Source organism: Nicotiana attenuata, chromosome 6 (assembly GCF_001879085.1).
Source record: "Nicotiana attenuata strain UT chromosome 6, NIATTr2, whole genome shotgun sequence".
In the NCBI taxonomy this organism is placed as follows: Eukaryota; Viridiplantae; Streptophyta; class Magnoliopsida; order Solanales; family Solanaceae; genus Nicotiana; species Nicotiana attenuata.
In genome coordinates, this window is record NC_031994.1 from 847,007 (window position 1) to 857,742 (window position 10,736).

A 10,736-nucleotide genomic window follows, 5' to 3' on the forward strand; every position below is an offset into this window, starting at 1 on the left:
TCGGGGACTGGCGTCGACAACTCAAAACAATGTGACCCCCAGGTCGGAGCTCCTAACTCATAAGCCCTCAATGAGGCAACACTGAGATCACCAAAAAGCTCCAGAGCCAAAAATGTCCCGAACACTCGGGGTCTGGCGTCAAAAACTCAAGTCCACATGACCCCTGGGTCAAAAACTCCGGATCGTAAGCCTCAATGAGGCAATACCAAGTTTACAAGTAATGGCTCCCGAGCCGAGAAATCGTCGATAACTCGAGGACTGCCGTCAATCGCCATCTCCATCGCAATGGCTCCCGAGCCGAGAAATCCTCGACAACTAAGGGACTGCCGTCAATCGCCATCTCCATCGACTTATCAAAAATCCGAGGCCATAAGACCCCAAATGGGTAGTCTTGGTCTCGTAATACCTGTATAAGGCAACAACAATATCTGTATGACCTCAAGCAAGGCATGAACCACACTTGTACCAAGTGACATTATCTGTAAGACCTCAAGCAAGGCATCAACCACGCTTGTACCAAGCGGCAATATCTGTAAGACCTCAAGCAAGGCATGAACCGTACTTGTACCGAGTATCCAAAACTGTAAGACCTCAAAGGCATGTAAAACTTGTAAGACCTTAATAAAGGCATAAACCAGATCTCAAAGTTAAGGCTATATATCGAACTTGTAAGACCCCTAAAAGGCATACCCTTGATATAGACGCCGAAACTAATTCACTCAGGACTAAATGGCTCCGGCCCAACACAAATGACTACGGTCACAAGGGTGTACCAGCCAAACTAACGTGATCTGGGGACGCCCGATCGTTGCTACATAATCACAGGCCTTCAATTACTTCGAATCTACTTCGAAAAGAACTGGTTAAATAGGCTACCCTCGACATAGGCAAAAGAGCTTAGACCATGTCAGCTCCTAAACACCGGCTTCGAGATACTCAGCCTCCGAGCAAAACCTCCCGATATGCTCGATCACCGCCATATAACGACTCGCAATCGAGGTTTTTTTTAATCCGTCGAAGAGTCTGTCAAACACTTTTAAAGAATCCTTATCGAGGGAAAAATAAAGCCCACATAAAAGGTTACATTAACCCAAGGCGTAAGAGCCATTGTCACCAGCCTACATAAAAGGTCACATCAACCCAAGGCGTAAGAGCCATTATCGCTAGCCCACATAAAAGGTCGCGTCGACCCAAGGCATAAAAGCCATTGTCGACGGCCCGCATAAAAGGTTGTACCGACCCAACGTGTAAGAGCCTAAGGGCCAGCTCTAAATTCAAAACTTGAGGGTTGAATGAGCTCGAGTCGAAACCCGATTTGGAGACTAAACCCAAAACATTTAACTAAATCTGCCTAAGAGCAAACGCGTAAGAGCCATTATCGCCGGCTTATACTAAGGGTCGCATCGACCAAACGCGTAGGAGCCTACGGGCCAGCCTAATGAGCCCCAGGGCCATACCACGAATCTAAGGATTCCTCTCAACTCAAAGACCAGTTCATCTGGCTAAAATCAAGGCAAAAAGAAATGCAGGAGAAACAAAACCGTGAGGTCTCCTCTTTATACATACATGCAAAAAATACAAGCTCCATTTACAACATACTTTGAAAGTACTATGTACAGAATTAAAAAGGGAAATCTACGTCCCCCTCAAGGACTATGGCCCGTCGGCCTCATCCTCGCTATCCTCTGCAGCAGATAGAAGTGCCTTAGTGCCACGTTCGTATGCCCTCGCTTGCTGCACCTCGTCCGAGAGGTCAAAGCCCCTAGCACGGATATCCTCGAGGGTTTCCCTTCGAGACTTACACCGAGCATATTCCTTGCTCCTACCCTCGCGATCGAGAACCTCTCTCAGTTCAGCTTGAGCATCTGTAGCATCCTTCAAATAGACCGCCATTTTTTGGTCAGCTGCAGTCCGGCTCATTACGGCCTTCAGCCCGGGCGTCCACAACCTCGGCCTTTATCTTCAAAAGCTCATACTCGAGCTTCCTAATCATATCTGTTCAAACTGAGCTATTATCACGAACTAAGCAATGTTGAACCTCAAGAGCGGAGCTTTTAGTCAGAGCACCCTTCCCCACAGAGACCTGAACCACCGCCTAAGCCTTTAACTCATCATACTCGCGCTTGACTCGGCTAACTTTGTTCCGAAGGTGCTCTAGGACCTTCGACTTTTTCTGCAACTGAAATAAACGAAACATTAGTCTCAGGAGCTAGAAGAGAGAAAACACACTCGCTCGGAGAAAAAACTACCTGCTCCTTCAAATAGCTCTCACAATTCAAGCTCCGACTCGGCACATACCGTAAGCGTGCCGGCTCGACTTCCCTTTCATCGCAAAGGAGCCTAAGGGATTTCTCCTCATCTAGAGCTTTCTGTAGCCTGGCCTTACGGTGAAGCAGCTCATACTTAAGCTTGTCAAAAGCCTGAAAAAGAGAACCCAATAAAGAAGGAAAGGCACAAAACTCGAAAGGCCTGTGCGAGAACTCACCACAGAGTGAAGCCGCTGGGCTTCCTCGAAGGTCGAGCGCACATCTGCTAGCCTGGCCCCCTCAGCTCCGAAAGAGTCGACCCCGGTCGGGGCGCGATCGCTCGGTGCATATCATCCCGGGTTTCGAGTATCCCTCGAAGTACCTCTGACGGAAAAAGAGGGCGACAGTAGAGGAGAAACCACCCTTCCAAAGCCAGAAATCACAGGTACGGCAAGCTCAGTCAATACTTCCACTCCGGGCCCCCGGTCCAGGTTCACCTTGCTTTGAGCATCGTCGCCCTAAAAAGGTATCTCTTGGTAATTGTTATCTTTCTTTAGCCTAGAAGCTAGCAACCCTTCTCCCTCTCCAAAGGGGCACGCCCCCGCCTCAGAAGGCTCCCCGATGCCTACAATAACAGGGTTAGTGTGTATAAAGAGAAAGTGCTTTTCCAACTGAAAAAAGGGAAGGGAACAGATTGCACATCACATACCATGATGTTTTGCCTCCCATCTGCCCCTAGACAAAGCTCGCCACTTACGCTCATCGCAGGTCGAGTGGGCCGCCAACTCCCGAGCATAATTTGGCAGATCAGGGACCTCGCACGGCATCCATGAAATTGCTGCAGAAGAGGGAAATAGGGCATATTTACGGAACACTCTTTCTCCATAATTAAAAAATTGTGAAGGAACGAGTTTACAACTTACGTGTATAATTCCGTTCCTCAGGGAATGGAATAAACTCCACGGGGATAATATCAACAGTCCGTACTCGGACGAATCGACTCATCCACTCCCAATCTCCGTCTTCTTCATCATCAATAATGAAAGGCGTGGTTGACCGGCATCATAAGGTTAGCAGACCTCGATGGTGAAAAGATCGGTACAACCTGATAAGATGACTGAGCGTGAATTCAAGCCCTGCCTTCTCCATGAAGAACCTCATCATCAATACTATCCGCAAAAATGACGGATGAATCTACATTATGGTGACCCGGTACCTTCGATAGAAGTCGAGCGCAACCCCATCAATGGGTCCTAGCGTGAAGTGGTAGGTATACACGTTCAAAAACCCTTCGGCATGATCCGTAACGCTCTTTCGGGGAAAGTACGCGCAATACTACCTTCTCCCCCCATCCACAGTCTTTCCACACTGATTCGACATGCTCCTCTCCTATTAAAGAAATGAACTTCGAGGTATAATCCTGATAACCTCGAACACTAGGGGTCTCTCCTGGCGGGAGATTCCCACCCGAAGCAAAGTGCCCAGAGGTGGAGCTCCTTTCTCCTTGCCAAGCGGATTCGGTCATAGTAGACATGGCTATAGTGGAACGAAGGAAGGGGAAATGAAGACTTGGGCGAAAGCTTTGAGTTAAAGGAAAATTGGCGCAATAAAGGAGAACTCTATGAAAGAGGATAACTACTCAGAAAAGCAGAATCTCTAAAAGGGCGAAGACAACCCTATATTTGTAAAAAGCAGCGACCACCCGCCTGCCTCAAAGGTCGATTAAAAATGTCGGCTAAAGCTTTTATCGCTTTGGAAAGATACACCGGCGGAGTCGCCTCAGCCATTTCGTAACCATATCCTACACTCAACATCGCCATACGATGCTTCGAGGTCGAAAACCCTGCGTCAACCAAGTCCCGAGGTGGTACCCAACCTCGAGGACCTCCATTAAAAAGAAGTTAGGATCCAGGAAGCCATTGGCATCATAGCAAGTCCCAAGTTAGTACCCGACCTCGAGGACCTCCATTAAAAAGAAGTTAGGCTCTAGGAAGCCATTGATATCACTACAAGTCCTGAGATGGTACCCGATCTCGGGGACCTCCACCAAAAGGGAGATAAGCTCTAAAAACCTACTCATATGGGCTTGGCCTCTGGGTAACATCTAAAACCCAGTAAACCCTCATCTGTGATCTATCTACAATGCCTTAAGGCTACCTATACTAAGTTCAAAGCAAGTTTCCAGGTGGCCCGGGTTTTAGCAAACCCCCACTCAGAGACTGCTCTCGAAAGACTGAAGGCGGTCTCTATTCTCGGGCTTCCAAGCAAATTCTCCCTCGAAGATTATTGTAGGGTCCAAAGGATAAGTCTCGATCTAAGGGTTCGAAGCCGTACTCTCATTCAACTCGAAGTCAGGGTCCCGGCGATCCGAGTTTATCAGTCCAATCCGGGCTCGGCACAAGGAACGACAAAAGATTCCGCAGGGAACCGTGTTAATCAATGAAAAGTCAGAAGAAATACTCACACCCGAGCTTGATATATGCACCAATTGGTGGGGTCATGCACTCAGATTCTTCACAAACATAGATAAAGGGAAATATAGCATACGTCAGGGACAAATTGAAGAAACATCTTTATATTCATAAACACCTGATTACAAAAGCCCACGAGGGGTCCTTACATATGGTTACAAAAGCCCACGGGGGGTCCTTACACAGGAACAAAGGAGAAAAAAGTATACATATAGTAAAAGCCAAGAGTCTAATCTATTCTCGGGGATGCATCCTCGATGGCAGCATCTTCGAGCGCCATCTCCTCAGTAGTCTTGTCTCGTTCTTAGAAAATGGTATCTCCAAGGGAGAAGATGAAGAAGAGGAAAGTGAGAAGATGGAGAAGAGGAAAGTGGGAGAAGCAGAAAGGGATGAAAAAATGCCATAGCCCGCTAAAGGGCAAAGGCTTCTACCAGGCCAAGAAGATCGCGACCCAATAGAAGATTTGGCGAGCGTCGGCCTTACTTGCACGGCTACATTGAGTCTAATTCTTAGGTCATTATGCCGTGCAAGTTACCAGCCAGAGGTGCTGCTTCACCCCACGGAAAGCAAAAGGGATGAAGTGCCACGCCAGGCTGGGGTAGGAGGGTGAGCAGTGGTGTATAGTGCGAACACCCTCGTGAGCAGCGGTGTAGTATCCAAATATCTTCCCAAGTCGGGAGAAATCGGCCCCCTACCTCGTCATCTTGAGCCAACGACGACAGCAGCAACAATAACAACAACAACAATAACAACGACAAGACGGTGTGATCCCGCTCGGTAAGGGAGAGCCCTGAAAAAGGGTCGTGACCTAACTGGCGAGAACGCCACCATGTAACCTTAAGGCCGCGGGCCTCAAACATGAGAGATTTCAATGGATGAGGATGAAGAGAAGGAATAGGTGGAAGGATATGGGAAAATGCTTGAATGAGGAAATGGTTCCAGGAGGTTCCCTTTTATAGGGGGGTGGCAGCGTAACCGACGACCCCAGAATGTCTTTGAAAGACGTATCGGCAGGAGCAATCAATGCATTTTTTGAAAAATGGACTGACGACGATATTATTATTTTGAAGAATAAAGGTCGACAGTGCAGTGAATAATTCTAGGAAAGTGGACTGACGGGACGTTTCAGTTATCACAAAGGCTTACACCATCAATATGACATCATCACGGGAAGTTCGAAGAGATGGATATCAAAGTCGTTTCTTATCGTTCCACTCTAAGAAATGCGGGGACTATCTGTATACGGTAGAAATTGATGGCCCGATTTCATGAGCATCACGGCATCTCGAGGGTTTCCAGTGTTCGAGTACGAGAATCCTCTATGGTCGATTTCGAGACAGTTCGACTTCGAGATGTTATGAGTAATGACTGGCCCCGGAAAATGTGAATCACCGGTCTCGGCGAATCAAGGTGGAGTTCCCAAGGCACGTGCATATGGCAGGTCAAGTCTAGTGGACTAGCCCAAAAGGCGAATCAAGGCATTAAATGGCTTTACCAACCCCATATCTTTGTAATTGATGAGTTTGTACTGTGTTGGGATTCCCCCTCATATATAAAGGGGATCCTTGTAATTTTGTAGATATTTGATGCTCAATACTAAATGCGCAAGAACATTCTCTCTGCTCTCTAACATGCTCTCTTGACTTCATTATTTCATTTATTGCTTTTGTTCATTGCTTGCATTCATTGTTCATCATTTATTGCTTATTACTGGCCATAAAAAGTCGTCATTGATTTTATTATGCCTGTTAGTCGTCCATCGACCAATCTTGATATCTCCCACCCGAACATCTGACTCGACCCCGAGGCCCCCGAATAGGCGAGCTTGAGGTTCCGATTGGCAGTTATTCAGTTTGATTAACATCTCGTTTTAAGCCCTTATTTCGCTTCTAAGTCCTTCACATAGCATCAACTGCTTAACAACTAGCAAAAAAATAGATCACGTATTTTTAGAACCTCACAAAATCAAATTTAATTGTTATTACCATTTTCATGGTAAACATGGGTATTTAAAATATAGCCCCCCAAAATCGCAATTTCGGACCTGTACACTACCCAATTAACCCAGCCCAAAACACGAAGCCCAACATATTTACTCCAGCCCAATAGCTCCTGAGCCCAAACCAAACAACCCCTTACTAAAACCCGACCGGTACCCATTTTATACGACCCGCCCCGTTTACCTTTAATGTCAGCCGTTGATCTCTCAAGATCAACGACTCCCGTTCACCCTTCCCTTTATAATTAACCATTCCCAACCCTAATCCCCCAATTTTTCTACCATCCGTCGTCCTTAAACTCCTAAACGCTCTCTTCCTCTTCTGAAACCCTAGCGCCATAATCCTGTTTTCCCCTTCGATTCCAACTCAGAGATGGAATCCATAGACAATTTCCTTACATTATTTTTCGTCTCCTATTACTAATTAGCCGATTATGGTATTACATAATCACTTTCCTAACATGGCAAGTGGATCTCTCTTGCTTTGAACCAAATTTGGTTCGAACCTTTACTTCTTTCCATCTATGTTCATTCTTCGTCTCTTTATGGTATGAATCTCTGAGATACTTTTGATTCTGTATTTACCCATAAAATTAGGTTTCAAATCTTCTAAGACCTGTTTAATTTTGGTTCTTATTTTTGTTAAAATCTCACCGCATGTCTATTTTCTTTGCGATTTTTCCATTAAAAGTTTTGTCTAATTTAGTTTCTCTAAAATTAGGGCTCAGATCTTTAAAGATATATCCTAGTTCTATTTTTGTTGAGTATCTCCTTCAATGTTCCCTTATGTTTGTCTATGTGCACTCTATTGCGATTTTGGTGAATTTGCGGACCAGCTTATTTGCCCTAAAATTAGGGCTTAGACCTATTATGATTCATATTTCTTGTTCAATACTTTCCCATAGCTGTCTATATAATTTCCCATAGCTGTCTATATGCTTTCTTGTTTTTACTTACCTTAAAATTAGGGTTTCGATTCTTATTTCACTTTTCTTACTGACTCTATCTATCTGTTCGTGCTTAATTATTACCTGAGAGTCTTTAATTCCCAGCCTTGTTTGATTATTATTGTACGCATCTATGCACTTGTTACTTATGATTTACCTTAAATTAAGTTCTGAGTTTTCTTCCCTTAATGATACACCCCGCAATATTACGTCAATATTACGTCCCGCAGTAATACATTACAGTGATGTTATGCTTTGCAGTAATAAGTTACGACGATATTGCACCCTGCAGTAATGTACGTTGAATTTGTCGTAAGGTAATTGACATCAGTCCAAGGAAAAGATTATTTGGGGATTATAAGGATTATAAGTGATGAGTAAATTCGTGAAAGTAAGAGGGTAAGTAATATCGAAGAAAAACAAATTTTGTCAAAGTTTGGCATGTTGGGGTAAAATACGGTTCGAGCAAAAAAAAAAATACCCGATATTTATGGACTAGTGTCATACAAGTTACTACATGGCCATGATAGTAAGGTGTATAAGGTATGCGGAAAGTGAGTAATATTTTAAGTAATTCGGGGTAATTTTTAAATTATGCGGGTAATTGGTTAATTACCGAGTAACAAAATATTACCCGGTTAAGTAATAAACGGACAAAAATTTAATCAATTATCCTAAGAGGGAACATGGCAGCCCCTCCTTTTGTATCAAGTGAGTCACTAATTCATGCTTACATGTGTGAAAGAGTTAAGTATTAATGTCTTTCCAAGACTTTATGGCAAGCCTTATCAAAAAATAAGGATCTCATTTCAAAAGCAAAAGCAAAACTTGTTACATTCTGTTGAAATGAAAGGCAGAAACTTTTCAACGTCCAAAACCACACTCTTCAATTCATTAATTTGGTATAAAAAATCAGAAACGTTTTCTTCTTTATATTTCAAACCAAGAAACATTGGAGCAAGTTTTATATTTAAATCCATTCATCAGTTCAAAAACGTGAAGATGCAGAATTGTTTCAAAGTAAGGTTTCATTAAAATTCAGAAGCTGAAGCTTCATCCTGTCTTTCTAACGTGTTTCACGAAAGCAGAAGCTTCACTTCGTCAAATAATTCAAGGAACAGGTATGTTAAGGCACTTTCTTCTTTCTTTTGGCATGATCTAACATGAAATGAACATAAACGATACGCTATTTCATAATGAATCTACTCCTAGCAACTAAGGTTGTCCATGTTGTTCTTTCCGTACAAAGTTATTCTAAGAAAGTATGTATGATCCTTGAGTCCTAGTGAAGTTCATATTGATGGTATGAGTCACTCTGAAAGGTTTAGAACGTGATTCCATGAGTCGAGCATGCATTATATATATGTATCTATTTTACTCTAGCGAGCCGCGCTATAGTCGGCCGGGTACGGAACCTATTGTGCAACCACTGATCAGTTGGGTTTACCGAGCTCCACGTGGCCGGGTACGATTCTACCGAGCCTTATGATGGCCAGGTACGTTTTTACCGAGTCCTCTTTGAGGTCGGGTACAATATGATGATGATGATGCCCACAGAGGCGAATGTTTTTAGAAGTTTATGTATATATATGTATTATGCATTTCATGTCAGTAGTTCCCGGAAGCACTTAGATGTTACAAGTTGTATCCCCTCTATCTCTCTTTACATTACTGTTCTTGTTTATGCTTTCCTGCCTTACATACTCGGTACTTTATTTGTACTGACGTCCCTTTTGCCTGGGGACGCTGCGTTTCATGCCCACAGGTCCCGATTGATATGTTGACAGCCTTCCTAGTAGGCTATCAGCTCAGCGGAGGTGTTGGTGCACTCCACTTGCTCCGGAGTTGCCTATTTGGTCAGTATGCTTTTGGATATGTATCGATTGGTATGGCGGGGCCCTGTCCCAACCTTTATGATTTTATGTACTCTTAGAGGCTTATAGACAGATGTCAGGTGTATGGATACTTGTTTGGCCTTATCGGCCTATGTTTTGAGTTTACAAATGGTCACGTCGGCTTTATAGACCCGTATGTCACATGTATAAGTTTGCATATCATGTTGGATCGTCATATGTTGAGTATCCCTTATGTTTTATCCTTGTTATCTCATGACGGGTTTTCTGGCTCATTTACTCATGATAGTATGATAAGAAAGATATGTTATGTCAGTGCTCGGTTGAGTAAGGCACTGGGTGCCCGTCGCGGCCCTTCGGTTTGGGTCGTCACACTTAATTGACTATTAGATGTTCCTTGATTGATTATTGCAATATTTATGTGCCTAGTCCAGTGCTATTTAAACCTTCTCCCTTTTCCCCTTTAGACAGACTCGAACTCTCAATATTCTCACTAAGAAATCTAGGGCTTAGTTCTATAATCTTTCTGCTCTCTCTTTTTTACTATTGGTCTTGACCGGCTGAAAGCCAAGGCCAAATATTCTGGACTCTCGACTCTGTGGTATTACTCTAGTTTTCTTGCTTAACTGGTGAGTGACTATCCTTTGACATTTCATCGCTCTATTACCTTCAACCATGTGTACGATCCAACTTGTTTAAAGTGCATTTTGAGCATGATTCTACGTGTCTATACGATTCTCTTTTAGTCCTATAGTTGATACTGTTAGTTCTGAGATTGGTTATCTTTGAATAATATAAATCCTCTTAAAGCATAACTTATTGTTTTAACTTGTCATATGCATATTGTTTGCTAGTCCTAAACATGTTCTAAACTTAGTATCCTTAGGGTACTACTAGCATGAAATTAGTTCATCAATCCTAACTTTGCAGACTTGTATTGTTACCTAATTCTTGTGCCCTGCTAAGAGGTCTTGTATCTCTCTGGATTCATGTGATAATCTAATTTTTTTCCTTAGCACTCTACCTAAATGTTTCTGTGATTAAACCAGGCTGTCCTAAATGTTAGCATGCACACTTAGTGTAATCAAGTCATTTTGACTTAACCTGTTTGAAACTGTGTACTTTGCCACCCCTTATTTGTTTCCTTAATGCCATTATGCCTACATGTTTTGTGCTCTAAAAATTCTGCTATGGTAGTCTCCTTCTGAGAAATCCAAACT